Below are 19,572 nucleotides of genomic sequence, written 5' to 3'. Positions count from 1 at the left end.
GAGAGAATTATTTCAAGTATCCAATCCAATCTAGACAACGCGATTTACCTCCAAATCTTAGGTACAGAGCAAACCAAACTATTAATATAACAGGTATATCCTCAGAAGAATAACATCCACACTAGGGTTAGCAGTAGCATACACACCCTTGATCAGCAACACACCCACTCAACCAAAGGTTTCAGTCGAACAGTACCCCGCTTTATTACAACACACAGAGACAAGCTAAATTTATTAAACTCAACATAGATTTGGACTGCAGGTCACAAGGTTTCCCACACATAAGCAGGGAAACTCTACACGCTCTTAGAGATTTTGCCCAGTGTGTGACCAATTATTGAAAAGAATATAACACACAAGCACTAAGACACCTAGTAACAGTTAAACATTAGCTAAATAAAGAAAACAATAACAAAAGTCCAACAGTGAACTAATTATGACAGCAGCCGATACCAGTGCAGCACAGGAGTCCCATGTGGCAGTTTTTGAAGATTTTCACAGAACATCCTTATTCTTGTTCCTGCAGAAGCCCATCAGCAGTTTACTTCAATAATGTACACATAAATGTACCGAATTGAGAACATTTGTTTCCCTTTCCACCAAAGGATGCTCCTCAGATTTATAATCTGAATCAAAAATATATCCAGTCGCATCTTTTGAGGTCCATATACTTCCTTTATAGATGGGATGGGATTGATTCCACCTCCCTTCCTCTAATCTCCATTTGTTGGAATGCACTTCTAAGTCTCAGTGGTTCGCCTCACTAAGGAATGTAGGACAGAATTGCATAAGCACCCTAGATGTTAGTGTCCGGTCTCTCCCAAGAAATGGGTACCACAAAACGTTTTATTTCCCACCACAGTACGCGTACCACAGAGTTTTTCTTTATCGACTGAGCCAGAGAAAGCAATCAGTTATTAAAGATTGGAAGAACAGTTGATTTATGTACTAGGGTATTCGATGGAAGAACCCACACAACATTGACATACTAAGGGCATCAGTAAAAAAAAAAAAAAAACTAGATCTCTTTTTAATTTGCACCATGGTTAATTTCTTAACAAACTGGACTCAGTCACTCTGGAATCACATACAATAGCAAATTGTATTTACTGATGCTACTGTCTATCAAAGAGGTCTTATTTATTTTCTACACAATTCAATGACGAATGTGTTACTTAGGCGGTTTAGATCCCACCTCTAAAGTGAGTTGGTGGACTCGCAAGCGTGGTGGGTGGAAGAACTGGCAACTTACACAGACTCTCCCACCCTGGACAACAAGCTGTAAATGATCTCACAGTGTTACAAAATGCATCATTCTTAGCTGAAACTGAGAGCTTGTCTCTTTTTCACTCATATTGAAATTGTGTGCACTAGATACCAAAAACAATAAAGATCGTAAACAGAAGCTCCCTTATAATGGGTAGGCATTCAGATACCCCAAAAAGCAGGGAACAAATGGTGCTGCAATATATAATACTCCAGTAAAAAACTATATACGTAAAATGTCCCACAATTTCAAATAATTTACAACATACAGCACAGTGTGCAGGCATGCACACGTATAAATAGCAATTGGAGCAAGCACAGTAATGCTGACGCACATCTGTCAAATGTACTCTTAAATATAAATGTCCACTTTTTGTAAGATCTCTGCACGATACTCAGCAAAGGGAGAGAGGAGCCACTCCCATGCTCTCCAAGATTGGGAGATGAATCCTATTACATTAATAATGTTTTTGCAAGCACACCAAATAAAGCAACACCTTATCTTCTCAGTCCATCAAGAAAGTCTTCTTTAATTCCAGATGTCTTAATTCCAAATAGTTAATTCCACTAATTTGTAATAATGATGCAACAATTTTATTAATGCATAGAAATATGTTAGCCACAAAATAATGGAATGTGCCATACGCTAACACGTATGCTGTGTAAAGGTTGACTGTTCAATGTTTGGGTCAGTTAATACCTTGATTACTTATTTCGCTTAAAATGAGTTTAAATAACATGTGCAGTTAGCAGTGTTACATTATAAATAGAACGCTCTGACAAAAATACTGGACCAGAACATTTTCGCAAAAGAAATATGAAAAACTGAAACATCAACAGTACATCATGCAGAAGTCATCATCAATGGCAATAGAACCTGAGGGCTGAGGTACCAGCAAATATGGAGAGTTGATGCATAACTCCACTGTGAGCAGCCCCTGCTTGACTGTGACAGCTAAAGTTGTTCTTTGTGGGCAAAGTGCTTTTTCGTGAGTCGCTGACCAAGATGTGGCAGCACCAACATGGAGACCACTGGAAAGTAAATGTGGCGAGACCTCTAGATGTGCTTCAGCCTGGGTCTCCAGCAGCCATCCACAAAAGACCCATGGCAAAGCAGACATCAAATACAGAAGTCTTGTTCAGATTTCCCACTTGTTTTCGCTTGCTTTTTACTTCAGCGCAAAGCCGGCAAATGCATCCAGATGTATCAGGCATCACATTTACAACATGGTTGGCCTTCATCCAGCAGTTGCTTTCAACTGTAGCGAAGGGATCACTGCAAACCTTTTAACTTTATGCAGTTTATTGTTGTGCCTCCGTTTGACATAGGTTGCTCTTTGTAAATCTAATTTCTGTAAGCTGTACTCTTGAGTATCCACTGCGATAACTGGTGGCGGGGGTAGAGAGATATATTTCCCGTCTAGTGGAACATTTGCCCTTGCGCGTATTGAAGACTTGGTGGTGCATACTATCATGAAATGTGGGGCGTCTGGAAATGCAAGGGGGAAAGGGGTTGAATCCAGGATTTGTTAACAACACAGCATGGCCAGGAGTGATACTTGGTGACCCAGAACAAAAGCAGATGTTAAGTATACAGAGAACCACCAAAAGTTCAATGTTTCAGTGATGACATTCAAAGAGTTCATATTCCTCAGGAGGACAATAGCTGACACACAGGCGTTGAATTCCAAATCACAAGACTGAGTAAAGGATGCAAAGAAGGCAAAAGAGGCATGACAGAGTATCAGACCTAAGCAGAAACCTAGTGAGACCCACATAGAATGTGTGAAAAAAAGATGTACAAGAAGGGAGAATGTGAGAAAATACCCCTTTTTGCATGGTCATCCCCGTGGTCATCCCAATTGTTTGCTAATTTTTATTGCTGTTTTTTAAATCCTGCACACTGTGGCACTGCTGTTCAGCGTCCAGGGTCTGTGATTTGATTCTGAACACATGTAGAAATTGGCTAATACCGGATTGTCTTATTTAACTTTCTTTTTAGGCTGTAGGATATGGTGTAGAAAACACAACAGTGGCATAGAAAGTTAGATGCCAACCGTGGACTGCACAACTTATTATCCCAACCACTAATATAACAAGGAGAACATGGCTTCAGGCCTACCATTGTAGCCTGATTGCTGCAGTTTAAACCTCCAGCCCGAAAAGTCAAAGGACCCTTTAGACAGGGGAAAACATTATTTTTAAATATTAAGAAGTCGACCCTATGTAGACCTTGAAACGTACAAGGTAAGGCACATAGCACTAAAAGGACATATGCAAAAATGTAATGTCCCCAGGTCCCTGCAGAGATAAGTCACTAAAAGCTAGTTTCACTGTGAAAGGCCCTTGTTGTCCTATAATAAAAACGAAGGCACTGATTTAAATATTAATCCTGCAACTTGGGTTTAGGCCAGCCAGAAATATAATTCAACCACTTTTTGAAATATTTAATAAAAAGGCAATTCAATTATAAAGTTGGATTTTTAATAAATATTTTGGAAAGGAACATTTTAGAAAAGTGCAGCTTTCAAGTACTTGAATTTAATGAGGCATGAAAACTTCACCCAGAGCACAGATAGTAGGACGAGCCTGGGACCCTGCACCTGCGCGCCTGAGTGGTACTAAACCTGGCAATATTTGGCAGCCACCGGCAACCCCAGAACATGGCATAATCCCTGCTGATGAGGGGTAAATACCCCGAAACACGTGTCCAGGGATGGCGAAGATAGCGAAGATAGCAGAGAATCGAAAGAAGATGCATCGCGGAACACGAACTACACTTACCACAGTCCTTAGGGGCGATCCCGCTGGTGTGTGAGTAGTGTGCGACCCCACCCCCATTTGGGAGTGGAGAGGTGCTTACTTCTTCTGGAAGTAAGACCTGTTAGGATGGGCATAGGAACTTAATTTCATTTAAAGGGGCCTGCCATGTAACAAGTAAATGTCAAGTGGCCCCTGGAACGTTCAGAGACCTTATCCCCATAGTCAGGCTAGTACCAAAACCAATAGGAGTAAAGCTACCTTCAGGTCTGGTTTTGAGTGATCACAGAGGTTGACTGGGAGATGGGTGTCCGCATTTGGATTTTGGGAATAAGGTGCACTATTGGACTGTTTGAAGTAAGGCAATCAGGAACTTCAGAAATAAGTGGGTAGGGTTGCCCCCAGAAACCTTTAACCCATTGGTTCAAGAGTGCACATTAGTCACTACCATGTACTAGCCTGGGGCAGGTGTAAAGACGAAATCTGCAGGCAGCATGCTTGGAACACTTTCTGGCCCTCCGAATAATCAGAAGAGCATAGAACCTGCTGTTTGTGAAAATTGAGGAGCTCTGAAGAATTGAACCTGCTCCATCGTGTACCCAGAACAAAGAAATGGGCTCCAAGGGTCAGTTGGCTGACCTTCCAGTGTGGCTAGAGATACATAAGAGGCCTATTTTCCTGACGTGCCCAGTTGGCTACTAGCAACTGGACATAGACTGGACCCCACTTTTGGCCTCTGCCTAATACCCTGTTTGTTTTTTAAGTGCCGCCCATGAGGTCCTGGGGGCCTAAGAAGCGTACTCCTCTTTTTGTTTGGGCACCAGAAGAAAGTTTGAAAGCTTCTCAAAACGTTCCCTCCTCGCTCTAGAGCTTCAGCAGAACATACCAGGAAAAGTATCTGACAGGCAGTTGCACAACACTGGAATGGATTTCAGATTCGCCCTGCTTAAATTTCCCATACCTTCCAAAACGTTCCATTCTGATTGGACCCAACTCTATTCAGATATCTGGTCTTTGGTTCCACTGCGGCAGCCACAGTTCAGTGGCAATTCGCTAGAGGAAGATTTTTTCCTCAAAAAGTGAAAAGGTTTCCTTCTGCGTTGGGTCCTAAAACAAATTTCAACTTTTTTTTTTTTACAGTGTCAATGTCGCTTTCTGTAGTGGGACTTAACATGTTTTCTACTATTTGACTTCCAGATTGCCAGAGGAACCAATCCACTAGGTATATCCAACCTTGGTTAATGGTTGGCCTGAAATTGTACCTTAGTCCCAGTCTACCTTCAGTATTGACTAACATTATGTGCTTGTTTTTCTTGGTGCCCTTTCCACTTAAATCTTTAAAAATGTATACGTCAGGTTCCCCTTATTAAATTTTGTCTTTTTGGTGTAATTTTTCTAATTAAATTTTTTCTCTATATTTATAAATTTAAGTATGATTTATATTGTGTTTTGGCTTTGACTTTTTAACTGTTTGATACTTTTAAAGGCTTCACACATTTTCTCCAAGTAAAGCCTGTCTGCTGTGTGCCATAGATAACATGGGTTGAGGTCAGGATTAAATTACTGAAACCTTTGACTGGACCTAACAGATTAGTGTCTTTATCACTTTTGGTGGACTATCATCACCCCAATTAATACTTCACTTTCTAACTCAGAGAAACTAAATGCACCCTCTTGAGCAGAAAAACACTTCTGATCTTGTGGACCTAGAAGACAAGAAGTTGGTTGTACCTAGGATCTTATGCCTTGTATCTTGGTGCCTCACTTCAACAAGGTTAATAACTGACCTACAACCTCTAAGTATTGCTGAGCTCGCATTGTAATCACAACAGATATCATTGGAGACAAGAGATACAGCTGCCTCAATTTCAGGGTATGTTTATAGGTCAAAGTTGAAAATAACTTTTAAGGTAAAGTTTCTTAAAATAGAATTCCTATCAGAAAGTGTAAATCACCTTAGGCCATAATAATGAAGACTAGCGCAGTTATTTCCAGTTAGCTTGACTCCATCACAAATCTCTTAATCAGAGATGTTGTGCTTGTTTGGACAATCACCTTGTTCCTCTTTAATGTTTAAAAGACACTACACTTTTGCCAAAAAGCAATGTTTGTCTTTCAGGTAGTAGATCTCCGCCTATCCTCCGTCTTTGAACTACAAGGGAGCTTATTGCCTCATATCAGGCAAAATTAGCTCTATTCGCTTTGCGGTCTCTATGGTTGGTAATACATTTGTGGATTTTTTGGTTGTAATGATGCCAACAGAGACATGTGCTACCCCATTGGAGGACAGGATCCTGTAAGAGCTGATCCCTCAGACAGCATTGTACCTCATATATTAAAAGATACAACTAACTGGACCTACTAGAGAAACTGAAACCACAGTGGGAAATGGATGTGGGGACATTACAGGACGTGGAATGAGAAGAGGTGATCCGTTCACTACAAGAGATGTCAATAAGAGCGACATTTAGGCAGGTGCAGCTGATAATACTCCATGGTTCATCTAACCAGACAACGTTTGGCTAGAATCAGGATAGCCTCAGGTGTTCACTGCTCCGGGGAATGTGGACAGAAAGGTAGCTTCGTCCACACTGAGCCGATGTGCCTGGTGCTCTTTTGGAAAGGGGTTGGGAACTGCCTGAATTGTCTCAGGGGTCAACGAGGAACCCAACAATATGTTGTGTCTGCTGGATGTCTGGAAGGACGGTACTGTGCATAAACACCAGAAGATATTCTATAGGTTGGGGCTTATGGTGGCAAGATGGAAGGTAGCCAGACTATGGGGGGAAGCAGGTGCTCCTGTTGTGGAAACATGGGAAAAAGGCATGGACTGGTGTATTATGGCAGAGAAGTTCACAAATGAGAGGCCGGTATGTCTGAGGAAATGGGAGAAAATTTTGCCTCAATGGAAAATTTACAAGGATATCTTATGAGAGGCACTGAGATGGGTGCTCGTAGTACGAACAGAAGATCCTCGCTATGCCAAGGGAAAAGTGTGCATTGCTCTGAATATCTGGGTCCTGCAGCTGGCTATACTTTTTTATATACTTTAAAAAATGTATGTGTCTATTATCCTGTGCTTCAATAATAAAAAGATGTTATAAAAAAAGTAATGTCTCCACAAGCACTGATGCTAAAGAGCGGTACGACTTATAGGCTTTTCTCCCTTCTCAGTGGCTGCCTCTGCCTGCACGTTGACCATAGTCTTCCAGAGGGCCGCGCAGGATGACTTACTCAGTTGATATTTTAATGTCACAGGCATGGCCCCCTTGAGGATCAGCAGCTTATAGCGGGACGCCTCAGCCTCACTTGATGGCTGAGAGAAAAGGGTAATTGGCACTAAAATGTCTTGTGTCGGCCCATCCTGCATCATCCCATGAACATTAGCTGTCATTGTTCAGCCCCGGATTATGATTTAGATGCGCTTGTGAAGACAAACCTACAAGGACATGCAGACCAAATCTTTCACATTAGCAAGTGCTCCCATTAAGCACTGCTAAAACCAACATAAAAACAATGTCTCGTTCACCCTCACAACACTGTCATTGCTTTGCGCTTGGCATAATATACACGCAAGCTTATATTGGTAAGGAGGGCATGCACATCCTTTGTACTGATGCAGATTTTAATGATTGTTGGTTCTGTTTTGACCTTTGCTGGGCTGGACAAGGCAATGTTTCAGTTTCACTTTACTGGTCTGGATTGTAAACCAAAATCAGCTGTGTCAGAAATGTTCAAATCAGCCCCTCACTGCTGGATGCTGCAGCTAAAATGGAGCCATTGGTTCATTCACGGCAGCACATCGTGCCCTTAAAGCAGCCTCCTTGCCGCCAGCCCAGTGGAAAAATGCCAGACTGGCAGAATCACCAGTCCAGGTCTGGGAAGGACTTGTGAGTTGATTCAGAGAAGACAGGCGAGGCTTTTCATCTTCTTCAGCGGAGCCTCATGAGGTCCAAGAAAAATGTATCTCGATCTTCAATGGAGAATCCAGACTACGGAAATGCACAGTGCTACCATGCTAATGGCAATTATTCTAACTAACAGTAACAATAATAACATAGGAAGAATGTATGATTCCCTCAGAAAAATTGATTACCTAAATTATGGTGAAGGTAAATATATATACGGCAAATATAGGTTTACTATTCTTAACTTCACATCTACATAGCTTGAAAATAAATATATTGTCAAGGTAAGTATACATGGAGTTAGGAATAGAAAGTGCTCTCAGTATTTTGGTACTCAATACCCTGACTCTATTATTTGTACCACAATATTTAAAACTCAATATTGTGCTAGCATTTCCAGGGAAGATTTACTGATTTCTCATATGAGAAGCCAGACTACTGAAAAGTACAGCGCAGCCATGCCAATGACAGATTGTGCTGATGAACAATTACAACAACAATATAGGAAGGATGTGTGCATCCCTTCAAAGAAAGCCAAGAAAAGTCAGAAAAACCTCTAACCTGGAATGACAAAGGTGTGCCTTGTGAAGACCTTCAAAGCAAGCTGAGTATGGACACACCACGACAAAGACACTGCCTACACACTGCCCTGACAAGTGACCTACTCTCGAATAAAAAGACAATTCCTTTTACGATGCGCGTAATAAATACTCTGTGGATGTATAGAGATACATCCTGTCTGACGAGTACTAATGAATGTCATGGTTTTATAAACCTTAATAAGCATGGCTAATTATTGTAGAATAGAGCTACTATCCCTGACAAGAGACAAATAAGAGGGTGCGGCAAGTGGAAATTATTGACATAGCCTCCAGCCTCAAAGGTGACCTTTTGGAAAATATGGATGCCAATTAGGGGTAGGCAGGGTTTGCTTCAATTACTTGGAGGTAATTGTATTACTCAGACTCCTGTCCTCGCTTTCATTCGTTATTTAGAGAGGCAGTCTTACCTCCCAGACACACCAATCAGAAGAAACTTAACAGTATAACTGTCCCTAAGGCATTCTGTTTATGCCAAGCCACATACCTAAAATTGGACTGGTATTACAGGACAGGTGGTAGGGAAGTAATAAATCATACTGAGGAAACGAGTCAGAGTAATGCAATTATAGGTAAGTTATTGAAGCATTGCCTCCTCCTTCCCCTCGCTTGGATTAATTACATAGTGTGACTAACCCAAGTAAAAGTACCAGAACAACTGTAATTTGGTGCTTCAAACCTTTTATAAACATAGAGAGTTTTCTCCTATTTAGCCCATAGAAAAAAGAACTTCCGGAACCACAAATCATTTAACGTCCAATTCCTGCATTATCCGATAATACTTTACAAATGCGGAAGGGGTGACCCATGTAGCTTCTCTGCAGATGTCCACTAATGATGCTCCATGAGCCTCTGCTAAAGAAGATGACATTCCCTTGCTTAATTTCCCTTGAAGACATAAAGAAGAAGGAAGATTTGATTCCCTGTAAGCCAAAGACATCAGCAATTTTATCCACCTGCTTAGGGGTTGGATTGTAGGTTTCAAACCTTTTTTTTGCTGGTCTGTAATTTATGAGGAAAGATTATGAGTGTCTGAAATCCATTACCCTATCAAGATTAATTAGAAAACCTTTTTTTACATCCAAAGAGTGAAAGTTCACACCTTCTGGGTTTTCAGGATCTGGCTAATATGTTGGAAGCACTACCTCCTATTCAGTATGGCAAAGAAAATTTACCATTGAATTGGTACAGCTGAAGGTCCTGTATTTAAAACAATTCTGTCCACAAAATCTTAAAACAGGGTTGTTTACAAGCAGGGATCTTAACTCCACCAAAGTTCTGGCAGAAGTGACAGCAACCAGAATAAAAAGTTTTTAATGTTAACATTTGATATCCACCTCTTCTAGAGGTTCAAACAGAGGTTTCTTAAGGGGCCTCTAAAACTGTAGACACGTTCCAAGATGGATTTGAAGGCCCTTCTGGGGGGCGAATGTTGTTAAATCCCTTTTATAATCAATCAGAATTCCTTTGTCGGGTTGTCCCAAGGACCTCTAAATACCCTTATAACATCCCACTGTATTTCTTACGTTGAAATTCTAACGCATAATGCAAATCCCTCCTCTAGGAAAGAAAGGTTGTGGACCAGCTTCGTGGTTTGAGATATTAAATTCTTGGCCCTACACTGTTAACTTAACGTTACCCAATGTTTAGTGCAAGATCCTAATGTAGAAGGTTGCCCAGAAGAATGAATAGTTCTGGCTAGCTGATCTGAAAGACCCTCCTCCTTTGCCCTGACCTTTCTACTTCTAGTCCGCTAGTCTGAATCTTGTTAAAGAGGTGACACTGAGAAGAGGAAAATTATGGGTGATCGAACAATGGGAAGGAGCCACTCCTGTTCATTCCTCATTAATATCAGGAGACAATACCAATAAGAATGGGGCCAGATTGGCACAATCAGAATTGCGGCAGCACTTTCTCATTCTTTACTCTGACTAAAAACTTTAAAATCAAGTGGAATGGTAAAAAGCCATACAAAGGACATGAGAGAGCAATTTTCCAAGCCCTGTACTCCTTTGCCCTTGCACATAAATGAGGTAGATGAAAGTTCTGAAGGGTTGCAAATAAGTCCAAACTGCTTTCCCTCAGATCTGACAGACTTGTATAAAAATCTGGGGACTAAGACAAAAAACCTAAGAGGATAGAATTCTACTACTTAATCTGCCTGCCACGGAGTTAGAGGTGCCCTCAAAATGTAGTGCTATGAAAGAGGAAAGTCTATTTTCCGCCCAAGAAGACCATACATGCCGAATCTGGTGAAATTCTATCCATGCTCAACAACCCATCCCACTGGGATCTGTGGACTAAGAGAGCCTGAGGCGATAATGTCACACTCTTCTGAATATTTCGGACCTAGCGCCACCAGTGCAACCCTTGTTTCATGGTCTGAGTTACTGGAATGTTTTGTGACAGATCCTGGCTGACTGGATTCCAGAGGGAAAACTGATGACTTACCACTCTGTTTAGTTGGAACCTGGCACACTGAACCAGAAATACGGTTGTGCTTGCTGCAAGATCTCCCTAGATCTGTAACGACATTGTCAAAGATGCAGTCTCTAGATGACTATGTGTTCTTGTAGTCTTTGGACTCTTTTGTCCATAAGTGTTACTGGACCCAGATTTGTCCAAAAACATTCCTCCAAAAATATCTTTCTTGGGAATACTAGCACAATATCCAGTTTTAGATATTGTGGTACAAATAATAGCACCAGAATATCAACTACCAAAATACTGTGAGCAAAGGACTTTTTCAAACTACTGTCAGCCTTGCAGTGTACTGGATCATTTTGCGTGCAGTTCTCTGAATTTACTGCTAATATTGCAATTAAAGGGGACAATACGGAGTCTACCATGATGTTATGTGGGATAAAGTTCAAAAATTCCTCCAAGGAATAAGTCTTAGGTAGGAATGTTGGTAGGTTGGACTGGTCTACCTTGTATCATTGCCTTAGAATTAATTTCCTGAACTACTTGTGGATCAGAAGCATCAGAGATGGAGGCCTGATGTATTATGATAACAAACATTTCGAGTCAGCAGGTACCAAGACTGGATCAAGTCCCAAATTATCTGTATTATAATGCAGCACCTGTGTTAAGTCCTCACTCTACAAATATTTTCCAGAAAATGAGGTGGTCAGATCTTCCTCTGATGACTGATTTACGAGAATGGATCTCCACTTTTCCTGCTTTGGACCTTTTCCTCCTCCCCACTGCATTTACCTCTAAAACCTTAGCGACTGCTTCACTTATCATCTGCTGTACCTGTAATGCTGATAACAGTGCCGGACCACAGGGAGATAAAGATCTAGAACCTCATCATCATCAAAGGAAGAAATAACTACAGTGTTCATCATACTTTTTCTTTTTCCCTCCATCCTTCTACAGTGTATCACTGCTTGACAAATGACCTAAGAACCCAAAATGTCCTCTATACCCAAAAGGTAGTTACTTCTCCACCAGTCACACTATTAGGGTAAAAGCATAAAGACCAATGAAAAATGGAGCTGAAGACTTCTTTCCCTTTCACATCAGCGCCTCCATTGATCAACCAATTGCTTTCTTAAAATGTGAGCTACTCCATTTTTTTTATTAGGTATGGGGCCACTTCCCTCTTGGCTGGTTTCTTTCAGTGTTAGGTATTGCACCAGAGGCGCCCTGCTGCCTCCTTTGCACGCTCAGTGCTCCCTCTGACCTGGGAGGGCTTTCCACTGTGGACACGGCCCACCAAATGACATCTTGACGGGCCACAATTGTCAATCAGCTGCTGCCAAACTTTGACACAGTGATCAGGATCAGCACCCAAGAGAGACCGCTTCGCCCCGCAGTGCAGCATCGTCTTTGTAAGTTAAGACATAGCACCGCAAAGAGTGCTCCGCAACTGACAGCATTTCTGCGAGTATGTCAAGAAGACACAATGAAAACAGGATATGTTCGAAAAGGGAGGGGCTTATACTGTTAATTTTCTTCGGATTGGTGTGTCTGGGAGGCTGGACTGTCTAGCTACGTGATGAGTCTAAGTGAGGGGGAGAAGGAGGTAATGCATCTGCTGTCAAAGGCCTGCCCTTGGGCACCCCGGGCACTGCCCTTGCAACCCCTGGACTCAGCGGTCATGAAGACAGCAGCAGAAAGAGAAACGATTCTACCAGCCCGTGTACTTTCTGCGGTTTCCATTCTTTGTGCGTTGTCTAGCCCTTGAGCAACAAATAAGAGTCTGGTCAGGATCTAAGATTTGGAAAAGTGGTCACGCTAGCGATGTCACAGGCATTTTGGTGACTTGACAACCATGGCAGAATGCAAGACAGACACTATGCTTCCCTGCTGTTCTAACATTATTATATATTAGAATATATAACATTATTATATATTACTGTGCAATTGATTCTCCAAATGTCAATTTTACTCGAACAAATAGTTTGAAGTTCATCGTAACTACATCTTGCAACATAGACAAAGATGCAAAAATCTGCCACTCTTTGGCTTCAAGTACAGTTCTTGGGGGTAAAGCACTTCAACCTGCTTGTAATTCTCTGTAGTAACCAAAAGAAGAAACAATACTCTAAACTCTTAAGTAGATAAATAAACAAATAACTAGATCCCTATAAATAGCAAGGGGGCATGCAGGAAATGGGACTCGTGTTAATGTCCATATGAGCACTCACAACAAGCACCAAGAAACTGTTATATGAGTATAAGGCCCATCCTGACATACAGATGAGTTATTTTCATAACAGGTGAAATCCAACCCCACAAAAGAAATTGAATCAGGTTCTGAATGTCCTTTGACGTCACGCTGCACAGCTTATAGACCAACCACTGCCTAGGGAGGGAGAATTCAGTGAGCCAACACACAGCAGTAGGAGGGAGTCGCTATTTGCATTTGTTCACTTACCAGGTCCCTGTTCCTTGCATTTTGTTGGATGAACGCTGTTCAGCTGGGGTCACGAGCCCTGATTTCCTGCTTAATATGGCTGTTTTCGGCCTCTTCACGACCGGAAAAAGTGCATCCACCTATTTTGGAAGCCAAGAGGAAATGTGTTAGAGATCGACCGATGAGAATGACTGCCTGTTCATTGTGACTGCAAGCAGGCATTAAAATTGAATATTAGATACAGTGATGGTTGGATTAAGGGCCACCGATGGTTACTTAATCAGATGAAGCATTTGGCTCTTGAAAGGCATTGTTACAGGCACAGGATAATTGAGTAACAAAACACAAATGCCAAGGCGGCTCCTCCACAATGGCAGAGACCCATCGCCCCACTAAGAATTAAAAATAAAACGACAATAAAAAAAATGTTATTTTAATTTTTCACTGGCTGCCGAGTGTAGGGCGGGGCTAGGCAATCCTCTCGACACTAGTTAGGGACTGTGAGGAGGAGTGGAGGGCACTTGTAAGTGCATGTCTGTTTCACCGGCCACCTTAGGCCAGCCAAACAGACATGACCACGAAGAATTTCTCCATGCACAGGCTCTCGTTCCCTCAGTGAGAGCCTAGCTAGGCCAATCAAACCAATCCATGCGCTGCTGTCACAGGATGTGAGCAGCATCTGGATAGGGTGGGGAGTGTGGGAGCCTGCCCTGGCCCAGATCTTCTGGAAGAGGAGCACCAAGGCAACCCGCAGATGGAGCGACAGCGGGAGAAGCAGGCAAGTGTGTTTTCTTTTTTCATTATTCGCTCCCGTGCTACTCCACCATTTTATTTTGGCAACCGCCGGTGCTGGACAAATCTCCTTATAGATGGTATCTAATCATCAATAAAAGCATGCCAGTAGTATTAATAATTTCCAATGGTCACCTGCAAACACAGGCTTCTTTGAAGATTTCAAGACATAAAAAAATGTTGGAAGCATATGTTTTGGCATCAAACCTATGGGCTACGTAATGCTGGAACAAGGTTTTTCAGGAAATCCATCTGGAGATAGTGTGAGAGGGCTGTGTCAGGGAATCATCATAGCTGAATTGTTAGGCGGGTTATTTTCTATACATAATGTCCAACTTTTCAGAGAACTGAAAATTGGATCCTTGAAAGCAAAACGTGCGATTAGCATCACAGTATGAAAATCATCTGATTACATGTGAACTGAAACATCTGGGCTGCTTAGCGAGAGTCCAGGTCTAGGTCACGAATGCTAAATATTACTGTACATAAAAAACAAGTAAAAAAGTGTTAGGGAAGTGTAATCATATTTCAGAATGGCGGGTAACGATTTGCAAATGGCAGCTGTCTCTGCTAGCATAACCCTGGTTTATCTTGATGGAAGTTGGATCTCAGTCCGCCTGCCTTAGCAGAGAAGAAAATGCCTTACATATTACATTTTTCATCACAGGGCAGACATCTGCTTCAAGAAGCCTTACTGCGGGTACGATGATCCTCTCCCCAGTGACACCTCTGGGATCTCATGCACAAGATGTGCGAAAATATTGTCCCACTGCTTTGAATGCTGATGAGAAGACTTGAGTCTAAGGAGTATTAGGAGTGGGCCAGATGGTGGTGAGGTATTTACCACACGGGGAAGCACTGACACTGCCGGACTAGATATTTACCAAAAAGCGGGATATACCTCCGATTTTGAGTTTTCACATGATAAAAGGGGCATAACATGCTTAATTTGGTGCGTATCAAACCGAATTCAGCATGTATGGGCATAAACTGGGTTTTTGAATTTTTGGCAAGTTTGACCTTCCAAAATTTACTGGGGTAAAATTTCTGAAGATGCGGTAACAATGTTGATTCTCAGACCTCTGATATGTGCAATAATAAGAATTACTGTATATATCAGAATGTAACTTGCGACTCGTGATCAGGACCTGGGTGACTTCATTTGGCGGAAGACATACAGTTGGCCCGGTCTGGGTCACATTCATTAACTGACTCATTTCTCAAGTACTTTGGGCAATGAGATCAACTATACTTTGGCTACTTGGATTGTCCTATCAAAAGCACCCACATATAGCTCAAACCGCTGTCAACTAATGCCACCCATGTACATTTAAAATCTGGTAGCAGTCTTGGAGAACAGAGCAATCTGGTCAACTTATTTTTAATTTAATGCTACCGAGATTAAAATTGATGGCTAAACTTTGCCTTTCCAAGCAGGAGCTCCCAGTTTTTAAGTATTGGCAAAACCGATGAGGGAATTCAGCCATACAAGTGGCATTTATAAATAAGTGTTCACCGGAAAGACCGGAAAGACACATGTTGGCTCATGCACACATTCACAAATCTCTGCAAGGACCAGCAGATTTTTCCTTCACAACTCTGAGTAGGCAATTGCTGCTGACTACCTTCGAGTTTTGGGCTTTCGAAGTGAAGCTCAAGTGCTATGGATATGGATTATGGGGCAGTTCCGAATCCATGTTCAGTGGTTTAGAATCAAAATAATATACATTTGACAGTGGAAATCAGAAAACTCCAAGGGACCCCTCTCTGACTTTAGCCAAAACATGTTTGAAAAGTTGGGGTGCCAAAGGCTTCATTGTCTTTCCATGTAGACACATTGCCCATCTTACTGAGTACAACTCTTGTGATCTGCTTGCAACCGATGTGATGTAACCGACCCAATTACTGATAGTTAAAGGTAATGTGCTTTCTGTTTATATTTTAAAAACCCAATAATACCGGAATCAACTGTTTTTCTTGATTTCTTTTAATGGGATGGATCCAAAACTACAGGCAAGGCTAACTTCCACCAGACTTGTAATTTTAGGGGGACGACCAGGGATTAATTTGTGTCCACAACTTTCTCCGAAGCCCGCTGCCATTGCTGCCCAATTTCGGGGTTGCCGAATATCACGGCTGCGTAGCCTGGAGGTCAATATCATACCTCTACTATCCACCATCATACAATCCTTGCCCTTTTATCTCACTCTTCTGGGTTCTTTTCCTTCCCTCGTTTCTCCCTTCGTCACTGCTTTTTCCGTCTTTCTCTTACTTCTTCTTCCCACTTTGTGGTTTCACTCTCTCTTGATCTGGCTCAATGTCTTATTAGAAAAAATAAGCGCTGATTCCCAAAACTTAGTGCAAGTGGGTGCCACCTGCAACCACCGGCTTAAATTAAGCACTGGGAATGACACTCTGAAATGACTTTACTAAGTGAAAAGAGGGACGGGTCCTTGAATGGGCATGATCTGGTCAACCATGGAGGTGGGTGGGGTGGTGGAATGAGAGGGAGCGGGCCTCATAGCCAAGCACTGCCCAGGCAGACCCTCCGTCTCAACCGCAAAAACAAATATCAGAGGACGTCGCTGGGAGGTGTAAAGCCCCTAATGAACATCTTCTGTGCAGAGCCTCCCCACAATGAGCTATAAGCCTGTTCTCTGTAGGGGTATCCATCTTACTGTGTGCTTACCATGTGATACTGGCTCTTCATGATTGCGTTACCGTGTACTCAAAAGGCAACTCACACCCACAGTCAGTATAACGACACATTCCCTCGTCTGCAGGCTGCCCCAAGGACTCTTACTAAAACCCAGCAGTAGTGATCACAGTGCGCATGCACTGACCAGGCTGTGTTGACTTTCCGTATTAATTGGCTACTTGGAATAAGGTGTGAGAAGTTGGCCTGGTAGGGGATGTTTCCAATTCTGGAACCACCTACTACCTGACCAAACAATCCCCTTATGGTGTCTGGTTGTAAGTCAACCTTATTAGACAAGCTATCCTAGTGGTAGCATGGACTAAGCAGCCTAAAGGCTTAACTTAAGAGGTCGTGTTAAGCGAGCTGTTTTACCACATACAATCCTGTAATACCAAATGAAAGGACACCACACAAGTATATATTATAAAAATATATGTGTTTATTACTAAAAACAATCCCCAGTATTCTTTATGAATAAAGGGGCACAAGCGTTAAATCAAAAGCACTGTTTAAACATACAAAGTTGCACAATTATGGATGAGGGCAGGGGCCACTCGAACCATATACTAAACAAGTGGTATAAGAGAGGCCACTCGAACAGTGGTTAGGCCTAGGGCCTAGGGAATCGCTGGGAGCAGTCAGGACAAGCAATGCTGAAGTCGGGAATGGCCCTCGGGATTCGGGAGATGTGCGGAAAGCGCACGCATGCACCAATGTTAACCAATGGTGCGTAAAAGTCAAATAGTTAAAGTTTAAGGACACTTCCGCTGAACCTAGAGGAACAAAACTTAACACACAGACCCTAGAGGTGTGCACCAGTGTGGGAACACCGGCGGAGCAAAGTTACCTCACCCACAGGAAGTGGGTGCACAGGGTCGAAGTGGCGTCGGGTTTTGACACGCAGGCTCTTGGTGCTTGAAGCTGAAAGGGCTGCAGGCAGGGTGAAGACGAAGTGTCCGGTGGAGTCCAAGGGTGGACTCAAGTTGTAGAGTACCTGAAAGCAGAGGGGACAGAGTCTGGGTCACTCAGCAGTGACCAGGGTGGAACCAGGACGGAACCAGGCAATGTCGGGCGCAATCAGGTGGTCGTCGAGGCGCTTCTCTTCGCTGTCACGTGGGCTCTGGGGCATCTGCGACGTCCAGGAGCAGGTCACGATCTGTCCCACGCAGGCTCTCACCGTCGGTGCAGTCGGCTTCCGGTTTGGAGCAAACAAGCCTTGGTAAGAGCAATCCACGCGGGATTGGAAGATGGCGTCTCACTCGGACCAGGAAGGTCAGAGTCGGGGCTCCCTTTCAGGGGAGCTGGTGTGGATCTGGAGCAACCAGAATCACGAGTCTTTCTTTGTAGTTCGTCGGCACAGGGACCACAAGCCAGCTGGCAAGTGACCGGGCCAACGCGTTGAGCCAAATCGTGCCAAAGGGCCCCACGCAGCACTCGTCGAGTGTGGAGGGCTGAACTTCGGCTCAGGAGTAGCTCAGGGTGGGGGCTTCTCAAACCCCGGTGTACAGCTTCGAGGGTCACTCGTGGGCTGCACGGTCAGCGTCTCGTGGTCACTTCAAGATGGCGTGCCCCACGCTTCCGGTCGCCTCCACGGGTCTCAGCTTTGCAGGGACTGTGGATCGGGCTGTTAGAAGCTGGGCAGGCTTGATCTCGTCGATCTCAGTCGCTCGAGTTCCGGCGGGAACTGCAACTAAGTAGACGTCGAGGGCTGGATGGTGCCTGCTGCTGCAGGGTGGTCACTCCTTGACCACAAGGGAGATTCTTCGGGCTTCCACGTTGAGATGGAGGGCGAAGGGTCCAGAATATCGTTTCAAAATGTTTCTTCCAGAAAATCTGATGTGCATTGGCACTGCTCCCACTCTTATTCGAATCTGGTGGGCGTGATTACCTGCTAGGTCCCCTCCTATGGGTGGGACCCAGGAAGTGGGTGGATACACCCCCTTCCTTTGATCCAGGCCGCCCTGGCACGAGGGCTGGAGTGCCCCAGAACCGGTTTGGCCGGATTATGCAAGGGGCAGCCTTGTGCGCCCCAGGCAGTGTCTGGTTTCTTTCAAACCTCCCTGCTACAATACACTATCTCCTGTCTGGAGGGCGGTGACACCCTCCTGTGACAGGAAACCCTTTGTCCAGGACCCCCTTGACTGGGTTTCGGTCAGCTCCAGGGGTCCAGACATTTGTCTGTGGCAGAGGCATCCATTTTGGGGATCTTAAGGCCTTTGGAGAAATCAACCGCATTAAAGTGAAGTAACATGTCTTACCCCTCTAGAGGGGTGGAATGCCATCCCCGTCGCCAGAACTGGCGAGGGGATGGTATTCCAAAGCGTATGACACCTTACACGACATGTTTTGATAAAGCCAAACCAGAGTTGCTAAATAACCGCGAGGATTATAAGGCACTTAATAGTATATGGTATGGCATTATCCTGAAACAGCTTAGGGATTTGTTCCCGACGGCTGCAGACAGGCTCAGCTCATGCTAGAGCTCCATCTCACATAAAAACCAAGCACCCAGCCTCCAGGATTGGTGAGGCCTGTCTATAGGAGTGGCTCACAGGTTTACATGTGTCCAGATATAGGTTTTAGACATAGGTATACTATATCTAAGCAAGGGGTGTGTACACCACCTTACCCCAGCTGAGTGATCAGCCAGTTGTGTCAATTTAAGAACCAGCCAGGGGTGGCAAA

The 19,572-nt window shown here is 43.5% G+C and overlaps 1 protein-coding gene across 2 annotated transcripts in view; it reads right to left on the bottom strand.

Moving 5' to 3' along the window:
* Positions 1-19,572, bottom strand: part of HIVEP2 (HIVEP zinc finger 2) — a 523,606-nt gene that overhangs the window by 265,725 nt on the left and 238,309 nt on the right. For both annotated transcript variants that reach the window (XM_078649003.1, XM_078649004.1), the window contains exon 3: positions 13,419-13,537. The gene's annotated coding sequence lies outside the window, so the exon portion shown is untranslated. The remainder of the gene's footprint in view (positions 1-13,418; positions 13,538-19,572) is intronic.

Source organism: Lissotriton helveticus, chromosome 6, assembly GCF_964261635.1.
Source record: "Lissotriton helveticus chromosome 6, aLisHel1.1, whole genome shotgun sequence".
Taxonomy (NCBI): Eukaryota; Metazoa; Chordata; class Amphibia; order Caudata; family Salamandridae; genus Lissotriton; species Lissotriton helveticus.
This window is presented reverse-complemented; position numbering and strand designations above follow the sequence as displayed.